The sequence below is a fragment of the Rattus norvegicus genome, chromosome 5 (assembly GCF_036323735.1).
Source record: "Rattus norvegicus strain BN/NHsdMcwi chromosome 5, GRCr8, whole genome shotgun sequence".
In the NCBI taxonomy this organism is placed as follows: domain Eukaryota; kingdom Metazoa; phylum Chordata; class Mammalia; order Rodentia; family Muridae; genus Rattus; species Rattus norvegicus.
This window is the reverse complement of record NC_086023.1, coordinates 70,323,657-70,349,766: the sequence shown is the minus strand read 5'-3', so window position 1 is coordinate 70,349,766 and position 26,110 is coordinate 70,323,657. Positions and strand designations below refer to the sequence as shown.

Here is a 26,110-nt window from a genome sequence, read left to right as displayed (position 1 = left end):
AACAAGAACACTATGACATAAGGGGAATGCTGAGAGTCCCTTACTCTTGGATTTTCTGTCACGTAAAATTCTAAGAATAAACTTTACTATCACCCATGATGACTGAGTAAGCCTAAAAATCATAGTTACAGTTGTTTTCTAAAGGTTTTAGATATTAACGTGTTTGGGTTTTTTTGTTTGTTTGTTTAGCTGGTTTTGGCTTTTTTATTCTTTCGTATTACATATTGGCCACTGTTCCCCTCCCTATTCATCTACCCCCCAGCCCACCTTCCTGCTCCTCCAAATCCTTTCCTTTTTTATTTCCCTTCATAAAAGTCAGGCCTCAGGAATATCAACCAAACATGGCATATCAAGTTGCAGTAAGACTAGGCATATTTCCTCATATTAAGGTTAAACAAAGCAACTCTATAGTAACAAAAGGGTTCTGAAAGCGGGCAAAAAGGTCAGAGTAATCTACTATACAAATATAACAAACATATAAGCAGAGAACCTGGTTTAATACCCATATGAGCTCCCTGATTTTAGGTTCAGTCTCTGTAAGCCCCTATCATCCAAGGGTAGTTGATTCTATAGATCATTTTCTTATAATGTCCTTAAGCCCTGAGCTCCTACAGGCCTTCTTCTCACTCTTTAGATGGATTCCCTGAGCTCCACCTAATATTTGGCTGTGGTATTTCTTTCTGTTCCCATCAGTTGCTGAATGAAGCTTCTCTGATAACTAGTCTTCAGGCTCTGGTCTACAAATACTGAAGAATATCATTAGGAATTTATTAATTGTCTTTTGGTTTTCCAGACATGTTTAGCTCTATCCTAGATCCCTGGGTTATACAACCTTTAGCTCCTGGCCTCTAGGAAGTATCAGGTATGTGCTTTCTGTCATGATTTGGGTCTCAGGTTGGACCCATCATTGGTTGGTCACCCTTATAAGTTCTGTGCCACTTTTAACACTCAAACATCTTGCAGGTAAGATAATTACAGACGGCTGATTTTGTGTCTGGCTGGGTTGGAGTCCCAATCCCTCAACTGGAAGCCATGCCTGGCTAAATTAAAATTTTGAGTTTTTTGTTTATGTTTTTTTCTTTTTGTCTTTGCTTTGCTTTGTTTTTGTTTTGTTTTGCTTTGTTTTGACATAAGGACACTCAATGTAGTCCTGACAGTTTTAGAACTTCCTATGTAAACCATGTTTGCCTCAAACTCAGAGATCCTCTTGCCTCTGCCTGACTGGTATTGGGATTAAAGGAATTTGCCGCCATGCTATGCCTTAAGCACTTTAAAGAGAAAGTCAGTATATAGCTCTGACAATCTATTATATCCCCAAATCTTTTACATTCATATACCTTTTTGAACGTATTTTGGATACTTTTACATTTTTTTGTCTTCTTAATATGGTATAAATTCAATAGGTAAAACATGCCTGAATGCGTGAGAGAGAGAAGAGCTGAAGAGATGATTTCATAGTTAAGAGTGCTTGCTTTTCTTGCAGAGAAATTCATTCTGTTCCTAACACTCATGTTGAGTTTGTCACAAAATCCTGTGATTCTAGGTTCAGGAGAAATTACACCTTTCCCTTGTTTCTAAGAACATCCAAAAATGAGTGCACATACCCACATGCATCTATAGCCCCAAAATAAATCTCAAAATAACATAATATATGAAAAATTAAAAACATAGTGAATCATCTATGGAATGAGAAATGATGGAAATCATGTGATCTTTGTATTTCTGAGTTTGACTTTTGGATCTTGACTTTTTCCTTCATGTCATAATTTGATTATTCTTCATGACTGAATAAACCTTCATTCATTTTTTTTCTTTTTTTCGACTTTCCTTTCTTTTTTTCAAAGTTTGTAAAAATTTTTCATTAGATATTTTTTAATTTACATTTCAAATGTTATTCCATTTCTTGGTTTCTCGTCCATAAGCCCTCTATCCCATTACCCCCCCCAAACACCCTTCCCTAAACACCCCCCCTTCCTGCCTCTCCTCCCTGGCATTCCCCTACACTGGAGACTCCAGCCTTGGCAGGACCAAGGGTTTCTCTTCCCGTTGGTACCCAACAAGGCCATCCTTTGTAACATATGCAGCTGGAGTCATGGGTCTGTCCATGCGTACTCTTTAGGTAGTGATTTGGTCCCTGGGAGCCCTGGTTTGTTGGTATTATTCTTATGGGGTTGGAAGCCCCTTCAGCTCCTTGAATCCTTTATCTAACTCCTCCAATGGGGACCCCATTCTCAGTTCAATGGTTTGCTGCTAGCATTGGCCTCTGTAATAGTCACACTCTGGCTGAGACTCTCAGGAGAGAGCTATATCAGGCTCCTGTCAGCAGGCACATTTCCCTGATAACTAAGGATGTCGAACATTTCTTTAGGAACTTCTCAGCCATTCGATATTCCTCAGCTGAGAACGTTTTCTTTAGCTCTGTGCCCCATTTTTAATAAGGTTATTTGCATCTCTGGAGCCTAACTTATTGAGTTCTTTTTATATATTATTATCCCTCTATTGGATGTAGTACTGATAAAGATCTTTTCCTAATTTGTTGGTTGCCATTTTACCCTAATGACAATGTCCTGGTTGGGGATTTAGCTCAGCGGTAGAGCGCTTGCCTAGCGAGCGCAAGGCCCTGGGTTCGGTCCCCAGCTCCGAAAAAAAGAAAAGAAAAAAAAAAGTTAATTAAATGACAATGTCCTTTGCCTTACAGAAGCTTTGCAGTTTTTTGAGGTTCCATTTGTCAATTTTTGATCTTAGAGCATATGTCATTGGTGTTCTGTTCAGGAAATTTTCTCCAGTGCCCATGTGTTCAAGACTCTTCTCCATTTTTTTCTTCTATAAGTTTGTGTGTATCTGTTTTATGTGGAGGTCCATGATCCAATTAGATTTAAGCTTTGAACAGGGCAGTAAGAATGAATTGATTTGCATTCTTCTGCATACTGACCTCCAGTTGAACCAGTACCATATGTCGAAAATGCTATCTTTTTTCTACTGGATGGTTTTAGCTTCTTTGTCAAAGATCAAGTGACCATAGGTATGTGGGTTCATTTCTGGATTTTCAGTTCTATTGCATTGATCTACCTGCCTATCTATGTACTAATACAACACACTATACACTATCCCACTGTAATACTGCTTGAGGTGAGCGATGGTGATTCCCTTAGAATTTCTCTTATTATTGAGGATAGTTTTTGCTATCCTGTTTTTTTGTTGTTCCAAATGAATTTGCAAATTGCTCTTTCTAAGTCTATGAAGCATTGAGTTAGAACTTTGATGGGCATTGCATTGAATCTGCAGATTGCTTTTGGCAAGATGGCCCTTTTTACTGTATTAATCCTGCCAGTCCATGAGCATGAGAGGTCTTCCCATCTTCTAAGACCTTCTTCAATTTCTTTCTTCAGAGACTTGAAGTTCTTGTCATGCAGATCTTTCGTTTGCTTGGTGAGAGTGACACCGAGGTATTTTATGTTATTTGTGACTACTGTGAAGGCTGTCATTTCCCTAATTTCTCTTTCAGTCTGCTTTATGTATGGCATTTTCTTTATTCATCATTCGTTTGATGAAGCATTTAGGTTGCTTCCATCTCTAAGCATTAGGAAATGTACATGCAGAAGAACTCATAGTCCTTCTCATATACTTCCATCAAAGCTTTGCTGCGAAGCTTCTTATTGATGCCATAGTTGGTGAAGCTGCATACATTTCTAATAGCATAGAATAAGGACTACTCATTACGCAAAACCTCACCAGCATTTACTGTCACTTGCTTTCTTTATTTTGGGCATCTTGTGATGCAATCTTGATTTGTTTTAAAACGTAAACCTCTGTCTGTCTTTCTGTCGCATGTCATCTCATCTCACCATGATTGTCATCATATCTGGGGCACCAACATGGTAAATCAATTAAAGCTTTAATAATAGTGTGTGTTGTGTTTTGTGATAAAAAATTAGTTCTCTCAAGAGAACTACTGTTTGGTCCTTTCTGTAGGCGGCTGTTTTTATGTATTTTTCTTTACCATATTGTACCACAACAACAGATTCCCTCCACAGGACATCGACGACATACTATTTGGACCTTGCAGTTAGTAAAACTATACATCAAATAAACTTTAGATGGATGCAAAACTCATAGCAAAGCCCAGCACCTTTAACAACGCCCACACAGTTTCTGAAAGACAGACTTAAGCTATATAACTTTTCCCTAATATACAAAATCCATAACTTGCTAGTGTTAAATTATTTCTTCCAAACTAACAGATATAACCACTGTCTTTATTAATTTATCAAACACCTCCTAATAAAATGGATTATTTTTTGTGTAGAATTTATAAAATGTGAAATAAGTAAACTCATTTATAAATTGAAAGCAGATTTGTGGCAATGTACATACCAAAAAAAAAAATCCCCATAACTGATATTTTGAGTAGTAATTAATTCTTGAGTGAATAAAATTCATAATTAGAACTTAAGTGCTGATGCTTGCGATATAATCTGTATCTAAGCTTATATATGTGTGAAAGTATTTTAGCTAAAATTATATTTGAAACTGGCTTCTAACTGAGAATTTACCTATATGTTATTTATGAGTATTATATAACCTAAAGATTTATTTTGCATGTGAATGATAAGTATAACACTTATACTTGAAGAAGTATAATTATCTCTATTACATCAGTGTTGTGAATCAATACAAATTTATATTAAAAAGATACAAAGTTAGTATTATTTGGTATGTAAAAAATAGTCCAGAGTTATTTATTTATTTCATTGTAATTTCCTAGTACTTTGAAGTAAAATATTAGTTTGTAAAGAGAAAATTATACTTCTGTGTTTTCAGATATAGACAATATTAGTGAAACAAAGGAAAAAATGTAAGAAAAACCTGAGGATCAATGTAAAAATACCATAAGATGATAAAGAATTATCCGAGAACTGAAATGGCGCCTGTGACAAACATAACATTTGTAGCAATGTGTAAGAGAGGAAAAGACAGTACTTCTGGACATAGGTTGATATAACAAATCATTATCTGAAAATTTAGGAGAAAACAGGGCATTGCGCCTATACGTTTCAGACTAAGGCCCAGTTCTGTTCTCACTTATACTAAAGAGAATATTTATCCTTAATCTTTTTTGAAATTCCAGTCATTATCTAATCTGCCTTCTGACAGTTCCTCATCCCATTCTCCCTCACCCTGTCTCCAAGAGGATGTCCCCATATCCACATCCCACCAGGCCACCCTACTCCCTGAGGTCTCAAGTCTCTTAGGGATTAGGCACATCGTCTCTCACTGAGGCTATACCAGGCAGTCCTCTGCAGTATGTGTGTTAGGGGCCTTGTACCAGCTACTCTATGCTGCCTGGTTGGTAGCTTAGTCTGAGAGATCTCAGGGTTCCAGGTTTGGTGAGACTGTTCGTCTTCCTATGGGGTTACCCTTTTCCTCAACTTCTTCCTGCCTTTCTCTAATTCAACCACAGCAATCCCCAACTTCAGTCCCTTGGTTGTGTAAAAGTACCGCATCTGTGTCAGTCAGCTGCTTGTTGGAATCCTTGGAGGACAGCCAGGGTAGGCTCCTCTCTGTTTTACAGATATCACTCATTAAAAATACCAATCTTGTTTATTTGTTCTTCATGTTTCATGTATCAACACATACTTGGCTCTTTTCATGTTTAATTAAACAAACTTAACATCACGTCATTTGAATTATATATTACTAGAGCTGCATAAAATAGGTCTGAATTCAAAGATAGGTGAGAGTGAATTATTCTAAGGTGTTTCCAACTGTAGCAAGTGTGATAGAAATGAATGCATAACCTATGACTATGTCTACATAGAATGTCTCCATGGAGAACTAAAGTGGACAACCACATTACATTACTATTGTCTGTGCAGAGCTCTATATTAAAATGTGTGGCATGGTACTATTGGCTATTCATCTCACTACACAACAATAGAGAAGTCATTTTACAGCATAATAATTTCTTCCCTCCCTCCTATACTAGGTGTCTTGCCATCACTATGATCAAATTACTCAACATAGGGGAAAGATTTATCATTGACTCAAAGTTTCAAAGGGTTAAGTGAATTGTGGCAAGCATGGAGTGAGTTAGGAAGCAGACCAATTCACATCATGGTGGACTGGGAAACAATGAAAAGGAATTCTGGTGCTCTGTTGTTTTTCTATCCTTCACCACATTTATTCTTATAGAGGACTCAGCTCATAGAATCATGTGGCTCATATTAGTGTGGTTCTTTTTCTATCAGCTCTCTGGGATTGTCCTCTCTCCATACCTCAGAAGTATGCCTCAATCTTTTGTGCAATTCCAAATCTGGCCAATTAAACGTTACAGGTTACAGGGTGGGGAGGTGGGAATGGGTGAATGGATAGGGGGAGCACCTTCATAGAAGTAAGGAGAGGGGGGAAGGGATAGAGGGTTTCCAGAGAGGAAACTGGAAAATGGGATAACATTTGAAATGAAAATAAATAAAATACCCAATTTTTAAAAAAATACAGGTTATCCATTACAACTCTCAGCTCTTGAGAGTTGCCCGTCACCCTGTTGAGCCCAATCTTTTTTTTTTTTTATTTTTCTGGCAAATATTAACTTTCCTTTCCTCTTTCCACAGCTTTGTCAGCTATATTTTGAAAAAGCGTAAGAAAGAAAAGAAAGGTCATTACTGGAATCCAGTTCTTCCTTGACATTACAAAGGCCATGAGATTTCAGAGTTCAGAATAGTAGGGAGCTCAGGATAAGAAGACAAAGATAGACTTCTCATTTCTCACCACAGACTAACAAACCACAACAGATGCATATGGAAGAGTTAGAATCTCCAGACACTTGGTAAAGTACACTAAGGCAGGAAGATGGATACAGTGTGACATTATGTCTCAAAACGTAGGGTCCTAACTGTGTCTGATTTGTCTGATTTGAAAGACTTGTGAGATAACATCCCATCCTTACCTGAGTTCCTGCATTAGTTCTTCCTATACTGGCTGTTTGCTAAATACCTCATATTTGTGTATATTTGGGGACAATTAACTTTGTTTTAGCTACTTAAGAAATTTTTCTTAACTTTCTACTACCTTAATGTCCTAAGAGATTACAAATACCTCTATAGAATGTATGTTGGCTGTGGAAGGTTAGTAAAACTAAAAATGCAACTTTTGAATTGGTTTACTACTGGACCAGGAGTAAATTCACACAATGGATATATAAAATAAATATTCAAAACTGGTCCATAACATTATTTTCTTTCCAGCCATTCTGATACTTTTTTATCAGTTTACTTTAATTTGTTTAAGAAAAGGAAATGAAAGAAGCATATAAGCAACTGGTATAATGTCATTACACTGTGGGAAATATCTCAACTATACAAAGCGCCATATACTAGCATGTATACTATTCCTTCTACACATTGGCTCCATATTGTTTTGTCTTAATACCTAAATCATCACCAGGCCTTTGATCCATCATATTCTGGTCTATAAGAAGGGCTTAACTGAGTATCTAAGATGGAGAGAGTGGAATAAGAAGAAGGAAGAGCAGAAGAGGAAAGGAGGAAAGGGAAGGATGGAGGGAAGGAAAATATGAGGAGATAGAGAAGAGAGAGAAATGGGAGAGAGAAAATGGGAGAAAATGGGGACATCTCATCCAGTCATACCAGTACTTGCAGAAGTTTTCCTAGCAACCTGCAGAGCTCTCACTAGGATCCAGAACATTGTTTCTCAGCCTGACTAATGCTGTCACACTTTTTATTCTTTTATTAGGTATTTTTCAATTTATATTCCAAATGTTATCCCCTTCCCCAGTTTTCCCTCCAGAGACCTGCTATCCCATCCCCAGTCCCTCTGCTTCTATGGGGTGCTCCCCCACAAACCCACCCACTCCCTCCTGACACCCTGCCCTGACAGTCCCCTACACTGGGGCATTGAGCCTTGATAGGACCAAAGGCCTCTCCTCCCATTGATGCCTGACAAGGCCATCCTCTACTATATATGCAGCTGGAGCCATGGGTTCATGTATGTGTACACTTTGGAAGATGGTTTAGTCCTTAGGAGCTCTGGGGGATCTGGTTGGTATTGTTGTTCTTATGGGGTTGCAATCCCCTTCAGCTCCTTCAGTCCTTTCTCTAACTCCTTCATTGGGGACCCTATTCTCAGTTCAGTGGTTGGCTAGGAGCATCCACCTCTGTATTTGACAGGCTCTGGCAGGACCTTTCAGGAGACAGCTAGATCAGGTTCTTGTCAGCATGTACTCCTTGGCATGTGCAATATTGTCTGAATTTGGTGGCTGTATGTTTATGGGATGGATCCCCAGGTTGGGCAGTCTCTGGATAGCCTTTCCTTCAGTCTGTGCTCCAAACTTTGTCTCTGTATTTCCTCCTGTGAGTATTTTTGTTCCTTCTTCTAAGAAGGACTGAAGCATCTGTACTTTGGTCATCCTTCTTCTTGAGCTTCATGTGGTCTATGGATTGTATCTTGTGTAATTCGAGCTTTTGGGCTAATATCCATCTGTCAGCGAGTGCATACCATGTGTTCTTTTGTGATTGGGTTCCTTCACTCAGAAGATATTTTCTTGTTCCATTCATTTGCCTAAGAATTTCATGTAGTCATTGTATTTAATAGAGGAGTAGTACTCCAATGTGTAAATGTACCACACTTTCTGTATCCATTCCTCTGTGTAGTGAACTCCAGCCATAAAGTTATATTGTTGATACTTATAACTGTGATGTTTCTATTGTTATGAATCATAACTGTAAAAATCCGAAATGCAGGATATCTGATATGTGACACCTAAAGAAGCTATACCTCACAGTTGAGAACCACTGTTCTAATATCTTACAATAACACCAAGCTGAAAATCGAGATGATGATGATCATCATCATCATCATTATTTTTTTTTCTTTTTTTAGGAGCTGGGGACCGAACCCAGGGCCTTGCGCTTGGTAGGCAAGCGCTCTACCACTGAGCTAAATCCCCAACCCCCATTATTATTATTTAATCTTTTTTTTCAGTTCTTTTCTGCCCCACAACTGTTCCTCATCCTATTCCTCCTCCCACTCCCTGGGGACTCAAGTCTCTCGAGGGTTAGGTGAATCTTCTTTCCCTGAGGTCAGGCTTTAAATGTTGAGATTGGCACAATCAAGATATACATTCTAGCAAATGCTTAATTCAGTGGACTTCTGCTTTGATTGTACCCATAGATCCCTTAGCGTTCTTACTGTCAGATTCTTTAGTCTTAATAGTTCATTTATTTTAGCCCCTCTGAATGATATAAAAATTATAAGTTATTTAATCAACTCTATAAGTGCCACACATTTATATTAATTTAAATTATTTATCAATTACTTCATGACCTCTTGTAAGCAAAAGAAAGGCAAGAGATTATAAGGGGAAAAATTTCATGCATGGACCCAAACGTATACTTGTCCCTGACAGAAATTATATTGCTGCCATGCATAGATCATAAGAACTAATTTATTTTATATAAAATGCCAGTGGCTATATATAGCCTTAAAATTCCTTCCTGATAATATGAATTGTAAATGCCTCAACATCAGGCGTTCAGAACAGAAAGTGTGGCAGCTCCAGACCTGCTCTACATAACCGTAAGGTATGTGTTTCTAAAGTGTCATAGCCACTCACAGAATGTTAAAAATTGATGCTGAACAAATGCTTGTAAATGGATAAGAAAGTAAATAGGTATGTTTGCTGTTACAAAAACGTAAAGCATTTTGGGAAATTCTGAATAGAATCAAACTCAGAAGAATAAAACTGCTTGGTTAAAATGCTCTTTCCATGCAGACACTGAGCTTTTGGCATAACTTCTTCATATTTTTCCTAATTCACTGCTCACTTTCCATCTGGTACAACTTCCATTTTACTCTCTGGTTCTAACATGTTCATCTTTATTTTATTTTTTAAGATATTCCATTTGTGAGTGAAATCATGCAGGGTTGATTTTATGTTGGTAGCTTAGTTCACATAGGAATCTTTAACCCAGAAAATCAGGTAAAAATTTGTATAATATAACTGACCGTTCCAGTATCAAGAAGATCCACTGACTGCCACAAACATAGTATGCCTACCTTGCTTCATTTTAAGTCCAGGAAATAATGTTGTTAGCACATAAAAACATTTTAGTAAAATAACAACCCATGTTGATGGCATTGTTTATGCCAGGCTGATCACCGCAAACCTTACCTTTTACCTCAGGTTTCTATAGGGATTCCCCTCTCCTCATTGGAACTCTCTGTTCAAGTTACTGTACCCAAGCATTCGACATGACTGTAACCAGACAGCTTTCCTCATATTTTGTCTCTTTCATCTTTTTATCATTGGATGCTGTTGTTTTCATTCACAATGATAAAGTAGGTTCATTACTCTAAGTTTTCAGTTATCTATAATCATACACATGCATGTACTTCGGGAAATGAGGAAAAATAATGAATTTCTATATATTTATTGACAGCTATATGCATCTATTTCTACAAGCATAGTACACCTATCGTGGTACATTTTAAGTCCAGGAAATACGATTGTTAAAGACAGAGTTTAATTTAATAATTTTTTTTACTATTTTTATACCTCTCTACCATCTATATGGTATCTATCCATCATTTATCTATTATTTATCTTAATCTAACTACTTGTCATTTACCTGTCTATCCATCATATATTTATGCATCCTCTATTTATACATCAATCCATCCATTGACTTCCACTTGTGAAAATGATTTTTCATTGTCAAATAATATGAACTAAGTGAATTTCCATATCAAAGAATTCTGCATATTAAGTGAATAAAAAGCTCAGAATACTCAAAATACAACCCACAAACCATATGTAGCTTAAGAGGAAGAAAGACCAAAATTTAGATGCTTCAGTCCTAGATAGAACAGGGAACAAAATAAACAAAGGAGCTAGAGGGCTGGACCTGGGAGGGAGAGAGATGCGAGAGGGGGAAAGAGGGGGGCAGGAACAAGAAAGAGTTAAAAAGGAACAGGAAATTGAATATAAACATGTAGGAGACGGGGATATAGAACTGGGGTAGCCACTAGAAAGTCACATACTACAGTAAGAGACTCCCAGGAGCCAATGGTGATGACTATAGCTAACAAAGGGGAGAAACAACATTTAGAGACCACCTCCAGTAGATAGGCACAGCCCCTAGTTGGGAAGGGGGCCACACACATATTTCAAAAATGTAAAGCCAGAATGTTCTTGTCCAAAGGAAAGACAAGGACAAAAACAAAACAAAACAAAACAAACAAACAAACAAAAAACCCCAAAAAACAAAAACCCATACAACATAAAAGCAGAGACTGAAGTAAAGCCAACCAGAGACAACTACAGCTAGAGATCCATCTGAATACACGAAATCCACATACTATTGCTGATGCCAAGAAGTGCTTGCTGGCAGGAGCCTGATATTATTGTTCTCTGAGAGGTTCTACCAGAACCTGAGCAATATGGATGTGGATACTTACAGACAGCCATCAGAGTGAGTCTGGTGATTCCAATGGAAGAACTAGGAGAAGGACGGAAGGAGCTGAAGGGGGTTGCAACCTCATAAGAAGAACAATATCAACTAACTGAACCACTCAGAGCTCTCAGGGATCAAATCACAAAGCAAAGAGTATACATGGAGGAAACCAGGACTCCAGATACATATGTAGCAAAGGATGACCTTTTCTAACATCAATGAGAGGCAAGGGAAGCTTGATGCCCCAAAGTAGGGCAGTTAGGCGACAGTGGGGAACTGATAGTAGGTAACTTTACCTCTTAGAGGTAAAGTAGAGACAGTAGGGTGGAAGGGATGGGTGAGTTGATTGAGGGTTAACTAAGAAGTGGGATATCATTTAAAAAATAAAGGAAAAAATTAAAATTAAAAGAACAAGATCAACCAAAATATTATGAAGAATAAGAAGAACGATAATGTGGAAAATTATATGGCATAATAAGAAAACTGAGATTTATGTTTATGAAAAGGCTATTATTGTCATTTATAATTTATAAAAATAACAATAAGTTTATTCAAGAAAAAATTATTTAATATTCCTGAAGCTTGCACATCATGAATATACGAACTTCACAACTCATCTGGGCCCACTCTATGAGTAATAAATGTGATAGACAAGCCAACATTTCTCGCACTTCTTGGTTGGTAGACAAAGACAGACTTTTCATTTTGGAAAACATGTTTTCAAAGGATGCCTCCTAGTAGCACAGGTGGAGAGCTGCTGGCCTGGTCCTGTCTCCATTCAGTAACACAGCAGGTGGCTGAAGAGACTCCAACACTTGATTCTTTAAAAGTAGGTTTAGTGGAGTGGGTGAAGTAATCAGGCCATTGTACTCTCACATTCACAGTGTAAGGAGCTAGAAATATCATTGTTTCAGTATGAAGGCATGTTAAGGAAAGGTATGAGCATTCTCACATAGGCCCATCAGACTTCCTAACTATGATGTTTATTTTCATTAACCTTAGCCTAATTTATTTCATTCTTGCTTTCAAAACATCTTACACAGACACGGACTGAAAGAAAAATATTAAAAGACTTCAGTGTTACTTAGAAACCTAATCCACCCAATCATACCAGAGGTTAGTAGTTATTTATTTTGTGATATTCTATTTATAGACTTTGATATCAGTGAGTTTTTATTCAACAGTAGTCATTTTTATTTCTTATTTTAAGGTGATTCTAGACAGCCTGGTACTTTAGAAAACTTTTCATACAGGAATTATATTAATCTTTTAAAAGAAGATTAAGAGTCTACCAAGAAAGCTCTATGGACAAAGTGATTGTCATGTATGCATGAAGACTAGTGTTCCGATTTCAAGAACTCATCAAAGCCAGAAAGGCATGCTGGCTGCCTGTCATTGTAGCACTATGTAGGCTGAGTCAAACCAAAAGAGTACCTGGACTAAGCAGAATTGACAAGTTTTTTCTTAGTGAGAGACTTGATCTCAATAAATAAAATGAAGAGAAATCAGGGAAGACAACCAACACCAACTTAAATCCTCACATACATTCTCAGGAATGGGATTCCTGGTCCTTATGATAGTTCTACTTATACCTTAAGAACATACTCTTTATTTTCCATAATGGCTCTAATTGTATTTTCACCATTGTTTGCTAAGCTATCCGTCCCAATTCTTCACTAAGACTTTCTCTTGTTGTCTGGTAATAGCCATCTCAGCAAGGTGTGGATTTGCCTCACTTTAGTTTTGGCTCACATGTCTTGATGTCTCCGAAGGTTAAACATTATTTATTATCATCTGTTTTATGCTAGTATGATATCTTTCTTTTAGAAATCTCTTTTCATGTACTTTGACCATTTCTAAAGTTACCTTTTCTTGCTATTGAATTGAGTTCTCTGTGCATTTTGTTACCTCCTTTTCAGATTCATGATATTTTAATATTTTGTTTCATTTTATAAGGTATCTCTTGACTTTGTTGATGGTTTCCTTTGCCATAAGGGGAGTTTTTAATTTTTTCCAATTTGTAAAAGCAGTTTTCATTAGGAGTAGCCAATTTACAAAACTTGCTGCTCTCTATAGACTTGGAGTTGAAAGCTGTTAACATCATGTTATATTAGTAGTTACGTTATTGACAAGGAGGTCCAGTTTCCCTCCAGGCAAACACTAATGTCATGAGTTCACACTTCAGTACCCATGGGAACATTGTTGTAGATAGAAGGAAAAACCAAGTTTTGATTTATCTGGGAAAATTGAAAGCTCTGGAAAAGAGTCTAGTTTTTAAACAGTGACTCGCAAGGAATAGGAATCTACTGCATCCAGACAAACAAACGGCAGAGAGATTGAGATAGGCATAGACATAGAGGGGGGGCAGAGACAGAGAGAGAATACATATATTTAAAATCATATGCATTGATTTATTTATTAACTGAAGTTGAAAAATATAGGGCTAAAAGAAAATAGAAAGAAACATTTAAATACCCTTTTGTCACAATTAATAAATCAAATATAAAGGAAATAAATTAAAAGTAAAGTCTTCCCTTTTTAGCAGAAAACAATCTGAAGAACCTAAGTTGTACTAAGCTTGCAATTATGGCAAAAGAAAAACACATTCACTTTTTCCTTACAAAATCTATATTAAATGAAGATGACTCAGTGAATACTTTATAGTAGTGCAGTTGTTATTAATACAGATGCAACAAAGCCAACTACTTTATTGAGGAATCCTCACTGGTGTTTATTGTATTTTTTCACTGAAACCCATCCTATTTCATGTACATCAAATTGATAATATTCCAGTTGAAACATAATGAATGTGCAGCAGTAAATATCCTACAGTCTATACCTCAGCTGGGCCTTCTCCAGTATATCCTCATATTCATAGTGACATTTTATGTTTCTCTTGTTTTTAATTTCTGTGTGTGTGTGTGAGTGTATGTGTGTGTGAGATTTGGTATAATACTATTGTCTGTCACATCAGTAGTAAATGCCTTAGAATCCTCATCATTTCTAAGTTATGAATATCCATAATTTCTGCCTTAAGAAATGTCTTGATTATCAAGGTATTCTAACCCAAGCAGTCTAGCTCTAGGTATAAATTACAGTATTTTAACTTCTTCTCCTTTACTGATTTTTATCTTCTTTTTCATGGTTGGTTGATTTGTTTCATCTTGTTGCTAGTTATGTGTGGAAAAATAAGAACCATTTGGGAAAAAATTCTGCTAACACCACGAAGGCAAACTGTTGAAATTTATTTAGGACACTTATGCTTTTATTTTAATTTATGTTATATCTGTGTTTAAACATATTTTAAAGACACAATATAATTAAAAAGAAACATTTTATATCATTTCAACTTAAGATACAAATATACAAAGAATAGTGGAACCAGTAGAAAGCACAACATAATACTATAATAAGAAAATAGCTCTTAGATTGTTGTTGTTGTTGTTGTTGTCTTTGTTTTCTTTCATGGCTTTGGCAATAGTAGTGACAACTTACTGCTTTGAAGTGATGAAGTTGCTAAGGATGTAGAGCTTATATGACAGACAACAATGCCTACAACAAAGCAAAGGAAATGTAAATCAGAAATTAGGCACCAGAGAAGAGGAATAACAGGTCAGATCAAATAAGAGGGCTACTTAATTTTGTGTTGTAGAAATGGAATTAAAGTAATGGTAAGTGCCATGTGAATTTAGGCAAGAAAACTATAAATTATTGTTTTCTTAATAAAGATTTTTTTATTTATTGAAAATTTCATTCCCCTTACCCTCTGGATTACTCCCTTGTCCCTGCCCCATACCTGCCAGGAGAATGAATAGAAATATGCAGTAGTGTGGGGTAGGGGATGGCAAGAACCACTAGAAAGTCCCAAACAGCAGGGATGTGAGAGGCTCCTAGGACCCAATGGGGAGAACATTAACTGAAATGCCCAACAGTGAGGAGAGGGAACCTGAAAAGACCACCTGCAGTAGATAGATGTGCACCTGGTTGAGGAATTAGGCCACTCACCCATCTCCAAATTTTTGTTTCAGAATCATTTCTGTAAAAAGGAAATTCAGGGACAAAACCCAATGGACTAGAGACTGAAGCAAAGGTAATTCAGGGACCACCCCAACTTGGGATCATCCCATGCACAGACACCAAATCCTGACACTACTGCTGTTGCAAAGATGTGGTTGCAGACAAGATCCTGGCATGGCTATCCTCTGAGAGGCTTTACCAGAACCTGACTGAGACATATGCAGATACTAACAATCAACCATTGGACTGAGCCCAGGGACCACTATGGAAGAGCTAGGGGAAGGACTGTAGGAGCTAAAAAGCATTGCAACGCCATAAGAAGAACAACACTATCAACTAAGCCAGACACTTCAGAGTTCCTAGGGATTAAGCCACCAAAAATAGTCTACATGGGCTTGTCTGTGGCCCTTGTTGCATATGTAACAGAGGACTGTCTTGTCTGGCCTGAGAGGAGTGGGGGAGCATGCTTGGTCCTGTAGAATCTTGATGCCCCAGAGAAGGGAGATGCTAGAGGAGTGAGGAGGGAGTTAGTGGGTAGGAGAGGAAGCACCCTCTTAGAGGTGAAGGAGAGGGGAATTGTGGTGGGGTCTCAAGGAGGGGAGACCAGGAATGAGGACAACATTTGAAATGTAAATAAATAAAAGAATGAATACAAAAGTTTTACAAAAGAAAATTTCATACATGTATACAATGTATTTTCACTTTATCCAGTGTTCACTCCCCATCTAACTACTTCTGGGGTCATCAAAATTGTCTCCTCACATATTATGAAATTGTATTATTATTATTATTATTATTATTATTATTATTATTATTATTATTATTATTATTATAGTATTATATTATTATTCACCTGCTTTGTCCAGTTAGTGCTAACCATGAGTGAACGGATATGGAACCATCCTCTAGGTCTAGGTCATGGAAACCTGTTTCCATAAGGACAAGTGAGTCTCTCTTCCTCAATTGTCACCAACTGACAATAGATCACCAAGTAGGAGTACGTATGAACAAACCTATGGCTCCAGCTTCATATGTATTAGAGGATGGCCTTGTTGAGCATCAATAGGAGGAGAAGCTCTTGGTTCTGCCAAGGCTGGAGGCCCCAGTATAGGGGACTGTCAGGGTCGGGAGGCAGGAAGGGGTGGAGAGTTTGGTGGGGGAACACTCTGATAGAAGCAGGATTCAGGAGATGGGATGTGGGCTTATGGACAGGGAAACTGGGGAAGGGGATAACATTTGAAATGTAAATGAAAAATCCAATGGGGGAAAAAAGGAAAGCAAAAAAGAATGGGGTCACAGGGTCATTCTTCTATCATGCTGAAAGGCTGATTGACTTGATGTCCTGTAGGTCTGTAGTAGCCAAGAAGGCTACTGATAAGGTTTAGAGTGCTGTACATGGAATCTCTTCTGCTTGACAAGCCCCAAATATAGTCAGCAAGACATTAGTAATGTCCATAAACATCATGCTGTAATAGACACACATACACACACACACAAACACATATACACACACCAACATACGCAGACATACACTCTCACACTCACAAATCCACAAACTCTAAGACAAATGTCCTGAAAAGGGTTGGGAATGAGGATTCATATTTCAACATAATAAGGGTACATGTAACAAACATAGAGTCATCATCAAGATAAATTTTCAAAAGTACAAAGCATTATCACTCAGATCAGAATCAAAACAAGAGTATCTACATGTCTATTCCTGTCCAGTACTGTGTTTGGAGTCTTAGCTAGATCAATAAGACAAGAGAAGGAAATGATAAGGATATAAATGGTATGTTAAAAGTCAAGATATCACTATTTTCATCTATGATCAGTTATACAAAAATCCTAAAGACAGGACCAAAAAACCTATGAGAAATACCGTCGTAGAAGAAGGGGGAGGGGAATGGAATAAGGCATTTATGAATAGGAAACCGGGAAAGGTGATAACACTTGAAATGTAAAAAAAAAAAAAAAGTCCAAAAAAATTTAAAGAAAGAAAAGGAAAAAAAATAAATGAAAGAAACATTCATAACTACTTGTGACCATTTCAGGCCACACATATCTGTGTTGTCTTCTCTGCCTCCATAGTGGTTCCTTGCCCTTCTTTTCCTCTCTCCAGCCTTACAAACCTCTTTCCCCACCTTATATCACATATATCACAGGCCTCGCCTTACCTTGTGCCAGTCCTCACCTGCATACAGACATCAACTACATAAATAAAGTTATTTCTGAATGAGCTTTAAAAATATCTATTCTTATTTTAATAGGGACACCAACTCACTGATATAAATGAATTTTTTGCATTTAAGCCCAGCACATATAAATTTTGGGCTACAACATTGCTCATTTTTAGCCGGTATAAGAGTATGAGCATAACAATGATTTATATCTTAAAATTAGTAAATGAAAAATTAACTTTCATAGAAATATTGTGTACAGACATGTATTCCTAAGCTGGTTTTATTCACATTTAATTCATTACAACCCTATTTTGAAAATATGTGCTTAGTGACCTGTGTCATGACAGACGAAAAACCATTCCTCCCCCTTGCCTACATTCTCTAAGACTTTTGGATTTCTGTGGGAGGTATTTTTCCTTTTTATATATACTATAGTATTTATGAATTTCCTTAATAAAATACTTTGGAATCTTTCCTGGTTGACAGACTCAAAAATCATAATAAAAGATTTTCTAACATGATAGATATCATTATCAATACATCTTAATTTAAAATTCTGCCTCCTAGATTTTGTTCTATTTAACAATTTACTACAGATATCCAAAACATTTGTTAATGTTTCCAAACTTAGAATTTTGTATTATAATAATAGATGTTAAATTTTCCTTCTCCTGTTGTCTAAATATAGTTGTGCTTGACAGAAGGGAAATCAGTGATCATTGCATTCATCTTTTATTTCCATCTTTATTGACTTGAGTATTTCTTATTTACATTTCAATTGTTAGTCCCCTTCCCGGTTTCTGGGCCAACATCCCCCTAACCCCTCTCCCTCCCCTTCTCTATGGGTGTTCCCCTCCCCTTCCTTCCCCAATTACCGCCCTCCCCACAACAATCACGTTCACTGGGCATTCAGTCTTAGCAGGTCCAAGGGCTTCCCCATCCACTGGTACTCTTACTAGGCTATTCATTGCTACCTATGAGGTTAGAGTCCAGGGTCAGTCCATGTATAGTCTTTGGGTAGTGGCTTAGTCCCTGGAAGCTCTGGTTGGTTGGCATTGTCGTTCATATGGGGTCTCGAGTCCCTTCAAGATCTTCCAGTCCTTTCTCTGATTCCTTCAACGGGGGTCCCGTTCTCAGTTCAGTGGTTTGCTGCTGGCATTCGCCTCTGTATTTGCTGTATTCTGGCTGTGTCTCTCAGGAGAGGTCTACATCCGGTTCCTGTCAGCCTGCGCTTCTTTGCTTCATCCATCTTATCTAGTTGGGTGGCTGTATATGTATGGGCCACATGTGGGGCAGGCTCTGAATGGGTGTTCCTTCAGCCTCTGTTCTAAACTTTGCCTCCCTATCCCCTCCCAAGGGTATTCTTGTTCCCCTTTTAAAGAAGGAGTGAAGCATTCGCATTTTGGTCATCCTTCTTGCATTCATCTTACAATCTAAGGGCTTACATTTCTATGGCATCATGATATTTAGCTTATGTATTAGTCTATAATATCAAACATCTCAAATCATGTCCAAATCCACTTTCCTCAGTTTTTCTCGTTTCCCACTTCTACTTTCCCTACATTTCAATGCATGCACATCCATCCTCAGTGTGCATTTCACATATTTGGAGGAACAGTTTAAGCTGTGGCAAGCTAGGAGACGGCAGCTATTTGCCCTATATCATACTCAGACAGCTATCTCAGGGATGGGCTGGTCTGATTTATGGTCACAACACTGGAGCTCTGCTTTTGGCCATCTTCTCCTCTCATTGTGTTCACTGGTAATTTCCTTTTCAGGTTCAGTATAAATTAATTAGGGAAGGAAATACAGCCTCCATGATACAAACAGTGAGTAAATAAATATTCCCTTGCTCCTAAACATTTGATAACCTTTTGGATTAGCATTATATCATTTCACTACAGTAGGTCAAATTTTAGATCATTGCATCATTTTTTGTTTCCCTAGGGAAGAATAATTTGGAAATAGTCTCTAATATGTCATCATTACTTTTGTAAATATATGGTTAAGGTTGTATTAAAGTGTGTTATCTTTAGTGTAGCTGAGCTTGTCTGCAGTGTGTCACATTGTGCCATAGGCATCCATTGTGTGTGAAATCTATGCATTGAATTCTACCATCAGAGAAAAACATACTAGTCATCTGCCAGCCTTTCTTGTCATTTGTTGAAGCAAGAAGTATTCCATGGCCATACTGTCATGATTGATGCACCTGTCAGGGGAATCCATCAAGCACTGACTATACCTTACCATTCTCTTGGATTCCCTGAAAGCATTTATGTAGGAACCAGGAAAAGGTTTTTTTATGACCAACAATCTTTTTGGAACTATGTAAAGACTATGACCTGTCTCTCTGCTAAAACAAATTGCCTACATGTTGGAGATAAATCAAAGCATAAATCATTATTTTTATCATCCTGTCTATCAAAACTATATGAGATTTACCCTCAGTCTGGAATACAAAGCCATATTTTTGTTATAAAATATGTTCAATTAAAAATGCATCATAATAATCAATTTCTTGGCCCTGAAATGTAGTGCATAAAATTTGCAAGTAGCTGCCAATATCTGTTAGGCATATACTAAAAAATAATTAAATGAATTTGATTCACACAAAGGTTTTACATGAGTGTTCATGACAATATGTCTGAAGATTTCCAGAGGACACAAATGACCCCAGTCGCAAACAACTCATGAAGATGTAAAGAAAGCATCAAAATTCATGAAATACAATATTGTTCACTCATAAAATCAAGGAAAGGTGGTTAAATTGTACGACATATATAGGTACTGAGAAAATTAAATAAAAGATAAAAAGCCAGACATGGAGTTTCCTAAAATCTAGACAAAGAGAATATTAGAAGTTATGAAATTCCACAAAAAGAGTTATTGCAAGTAACTCAATCATAACTGTGTTGTTGTTCTCTTCGATAATGGTGCAAATTTAGAATTAGAAGTACTAATTCTATAGCACTGTGAAGTTGGCTTTTAAATTTTTTGATGGTTAATTTTATGTCATTTGAATGTACCTTAGGCATAGATATTTAATAATATATATTATTAATACATTTTATTGAATATATTGCATATTTTGAAGTTGAATATAACACAAATATTGAATATCAATTTAATATATTACATATATACAAGTTCTACTTCAATATAATATATATTAGCAAGTATAATATAATATGTATATTCAATATATATAATATACTATATATGTAATATATGAATAATGAATATGTATGTATATGAATACATACAATGTAATATATATTGATGATTTGTATATAATAAAATATAATATATATATTCAATTGTATTTCATTTTTAATACTATTTATACATGCATATATATACATATATATATGTTTTGAAGTAGAAGTTTCTTGGTATATCATATGTTAGAGATTCATGTGGCATTATGCTGATGCAGACTCACATGATATTTTGCTGAGGTAAGACCTGTTGAAGCACTTGTGATGTTTGCACAGAGTATAAATAGGAGTCATTTGGCAGTGACAGCATGTTTGCTTGTGTGACTAGCTTTGCAATATTTTATTGGTCTCTCATTTTCAGTTATCTTGGTTTGTTGAGAAAGATATGACAAAGTACTTTTACTGGAGTTTTGTGTGATCCTGGATGCTCCTGCTGATGAGTCCTTATGGTTTCAGCTGGATTATGCTACGGCTGGTGATTGATGTTTGATATCCTGACACTACTGATATGAACTGCTGGTATCCTAACAAATGGGGATTGAAATTGCCCCAAAGATTTACTTCTAAGCAGGTTCACATCCCCTTGTCTTATTTACCATCTTTTGTTCCCATACATTTGGATGATGGGCTAGAAGGGGTGTTGTCAGTATATTTGAAGACCCTTATTAAAAGTATGTTTTGAAAAATATAAACCTACAGGGGATGTATATGATTCCCTGAGTCTAGTCAAATGACTCTTTTCTGCCCACTAGAAGCAGATGTATCAGGCATTAGAGGTACATAGGTGTCACAGAAAATATTATAGAGAACTTTTATTCCAGCAATGTGGTTTCTCTGACAAGGGATCACATTCTGATAATGATCTGTCTGGAATGCATACATACCACACAACATTATCTCTTCTGGCTGGAACACACCTTTAATTCCCTGAAATGACCTCCAATTAAGGAGCAGACAAAGTGACAAATTAGAGAAATATTTGACAAAATAAGTCAGAGATAAAATACTTCCAACACTCATGAAAATTTCCAGGAAAAAGAAGCTACTTAAAGGGCAGTGAGGGAGAGAGAGTTGAATTTAGTTGATTTCATTTTAGATCAGTTCAGTTCAACTGCGTTCTGTTTAGTACAGTTCAGTTGAGTACAGTAAACCTTAGTTCAGATGAGCTCATGGAATTGGCAAGAGGCCCTCTTTCCCAGCAGATCAATTTAGTTAGAAGCTGAGAAAAGCTAATTTGAACCAGTCATCTTGGAGAATACTTTGAGCCAGAATAGCTGAGTTGAATCAACCAGCCAGAGTTCAAAAAGAGTTAAAAAGAGTGTGGTTATTCAACCGTAAGTCAGCCAGGTTGAAATATTCTAGGCCGGGGTTAGCAGACAGAGGCTGGAAGTTGAAGACTTTAAGGACTGAGCTTACAGAAGTTTAGATTGTAGGAATCTAGAATTTTCTAGCCCCAGGTCTAGAGGTAGTTACATAGAAATGCTCTGGGTTCAACCCAAGCCATGTATTCCTATAGCTTATATATGGCTTTCATCCCATTACTTTATCTGAGGAAATAAACATGATGTTTATATTTACAATACAGGATTAAGCAGTGCATATCAAATCAGGAACTAAGAAATATACTTGACAAAGACATATTGCAAGCACATACTCTAAGGCTCCTATATTTCCTAACAAGCAAATGTCCTGGTACCAAATTTATCCTTAACTCCTGTGAAAGGTGTGTCCAGCTATGTGTGATTGTCTTTCCTTTTATTTGATAAAATAAAATCTTATTGGAAGCAAAGGTTTAAGAATACCACAGAGGTCAAAGGAGAGTTTCCTCAGTACTTAAGAGCACCTGCTAATCTTTAAAAGGACAGAGATCCATTCCTATAACCTACTTGGCAGATCACAAGGGCATACTAGGGCAATAGTAGCACAAAACTTATGGGAGTAACAAACCAAGAATTGATTTAACCTAAAGCCTGCTCCATAAGATAGAATCCGTACCCAACACTACTAAACCTGGACTAGGTAGCCCAAGGACTTAGGGTAAAATCAAATAATGGTTGTCTACAACCAATAACAGCAACAAAACAGGGATAAGGTGACTTCTAATGATAATGTGGTATTCTCATAGTGCTGTCTTCAGAAGAGCCTCCTCCTGCACAGCCAGTCATAATGAAGATGATTAGAGACCTCAGAAGACTCAGCCCTAACTGAAATCAAATCCTTCCTCTTAGAGCTCAGAGAACATCATGGAAGAGAAAGCAGAAAGATATAAGAGCCAGAGGGCATGGATGTCACCAAGAAAACAGGCCCTCTAAATCAACATGAGCAAAGGACATATGAACTCACGGAGACTTGAAACAGCATGGACAAGGCTTACATGGGTCTGCACCATCCACTTTACTGCTTTATAGGATTCCTGAGGGAATGGAGGACTAAGTCTTGGATTTTCATGCCTTTTTTTAGGTTCTATTCTTTCTGATGGTTTGTCCTTTTAACTTTTAGGTGATACATTTGGCTTTATTGTTTTATATTTTATTTTTATACTTTAAAAGTGAATGAATAAATGGTTCATCGAAAACCTTGCCATTTATATCTTCTAGAAGAGAGAAAATCAGTTTTCTCCAGTGGAATGTCATTGGGTAATCATTTTACTCCAAGGTAGTCCTCATGTTCAGAAGTAGTGGATCAACATATAATGTAGTCCACATTTTTTATGTGTGTGTACATATATTTGGTTACCATTTGTTGGGGTGGGGCTGTTCTATTGTTTGTTTGGTTTTGGTCCTGTGTTTTTTCATTCTTTTCTAGTTTGTTTGTTTGTTGTTTGTGTTTTTGTTTCTTTTTTGAGGAAGAACTTTAAATGTGGTATGTAGGAATGGGGAAAGGGTCAGCACTTGGAGCAGGGGAAGAACATAATCAAAATATATTTAATTTCAAAGTATTATCAGATAATACAAACATAATAAACAAACAAAAATGTTAGTGTATCACTTGAAAACAGAAAAGCTTGGAGCTGTAGAAATGATTTAGAAACATGTGACCTTCCTTGTTCTCCTTTCTTCATGACCTGACTTAACTTCCTTGTTCCAACACAGGCTGGCTCATGATTCAGCACTCTCTTCTGTCCACCCATGGATCCCATAATACATGTAAAATGATAGACTCATAAATAAAAGACATAAATGCACAATTTTACTCTTCTGTTAAAGAAAACTAGAAACTGAGTAGACTCAGGTATCAAAGCCTTGTCACACAAGAACGAGAACTACATATTCCCAGTACCTAAATCAAAGCTGGGCACTTGTTGCAGTTTACCTGTAATCCTAGCACACAAAAGAGAGATATAGGGGATCCCCAGAATAAACTGACATGCTATACCAAGACAATTATCTAGTAAGATACCATTTGTCAATATGAGCCATCGGGTAAAACACCTGACATCTAACTCTGTCCTGCATTTAAACATACTCACCCAGGTGAACATGAACCACATGTGTGTGTATCACACACATGCACATGGGAAGGAAAGGAAAATGCAACTCTAAGGACACACTAATATTTGTCTGGAGAATGTGTACATCATTATTGTATACTATGATGATTCATGTAAACTACAATATCTGTGGTCAAAGCTCTGAATATTTGTTTTTGTAATCATGTGTTATAGTACATTCAATTTTAAAGTTAATAGATATCTATGGATTATAACATGCATGAAATGTAAAGTCAAATCTCAGTAAATATTTATATATTAATGGAAAAATAATACTAATATTTGTGATATTGCTTAAACATTTAAAAGGGCATTGAAATAATGGGATATGATACCCAGAAATCGATTGTAATGGAGATAATATATAAATGTATTTAAGGTAAAAATCAAATGTCGTAAGGTCTAATTCTTTTCTACTGTACTGGTGCAATGTAATATATAATAGTTTTCCACATAACTCTTAGAACCCTGCATTCGAGTAATGTTATACATGCATCCTCACACATGCAACCATTCATAAATAGAGCAAACAGCAACACTCACGAATCCATAATTACCACTTGGTTTGAAAATGGGGCATGCATTTGGATTGAGTGTGGATTTCAATTTTAATTTTCTCCTGAAACTTTTGTTTTTGTACCATGAGTTTAATTTGCTTTAATGATGCAAGAATAATCTTAATTATCAAAATAGGTAAAGAAAACTTTAACATACAGTTCGTTTTGCAGTAAATTAAAAATAATGTATGCTGACAAGGAACATAAAGAGAGGGCAGCAAACTCAAAGACTCTAACATGCAGGAATCTCAACACTTCATGCAATGTAATTGTGAGTGTGGAAAGGCAAGGCTTCATGTCAACAAATGGGTCCCGAATCCAGCTAGCACATTACTAACACTGGAAATGTTGAGCCATAATACTGTTGCCACTTATCCCACCCCTTGCTGGTGGCTGACAAAGGTCCTGAAACACAGTCTCAGGTGTTCCAAAGCAGCTTTTTTTTTTTATTAACTTGAGTATTTCTTATTTACATTTCGAGTGTTATTCCCTTTCTCGGTTTCCGGGCAAACATCCCCCTAATCCCTTCCCTTCCCCTTCTTTATGGGTGTTCCCTCCCCATCCTCCCCCCATTGCCGCCCTCCCCCCAACAATCACATTCACTGGGGGTTCAGTCTTAGCAGGACCCAGGGCTTCCCCTTCCACTGGTGCTCTTACTAGGATATTCATTGCTACCTATGAGGTCAGAGTCCAGGGTCAGTCCATGGTCAGTCTTTAGGTAGTGGCTTAGTCCCTGGAAGCTCTGGTTGCTTGGCATTTTTTTAATCCTCAGGAAAGCAGGGTAGATGGAAAATGATTAACATTACCCCAGTTTGACTTGTCTATTAGGTATGTGAAGTCAGGAACCAAGGAACAGTGCAACCGAACAATAATAATCATGATCATTTTCCAATACTGCTGAATAGAGTATTATTTTTCTATTTTCTTTTTGAAAAGATAATTCACTTCCTTTCTTCTTTTTTATTAATCAGTTTGTTTATTTACATTTCAAATAATATCCCCCTTCCTGGTTACCTCTCCATCAACACCCATCTTATCCCCCTCCCGCCCCTTCCCCTTTGCCTCTATGAGGGTGCTCTTCCACCCATTCACCCACTCCCACCTCACCCGTCTAGTATCCCCCTATGCTGGGACCTCAAGCCTCACTCCCCTCCCATTGATGTCAGATAAGTTC

General features: G+C 37.0%; 1 long non-coding RNA gene across 4 annotated transcripts; it reads left to right on the top strand.

The window, feature by feature from the left end:
* The first annotated feature begins 72 nt into the window (after positions 1–72).
* Positions 73–23,464, top strand: LOC134478969 (uncharacterized). 4 transcript variants are annotated; one of them, XR_010051803.1, is made up of 4 exons: positions 73–106; positions 15,500–15,561; positions 19,450–19,500; positions 23,015–23,464. It is a non-coding gene; the product is annotated as an uncharacterized LOC134478969 (long non-coding RNA). The 4 variants fall into 4 exon arrangements; XR_010051802.1 differs by lacking the exon at positions 19,450–19,500; XR_010051801.1 differs by lacking the exon at positions 73–106 and having other exon boundaries at positions 6,419–15,561.
* Positions 23,465–26,110: the final 2,646 nt, after the last annotated feature.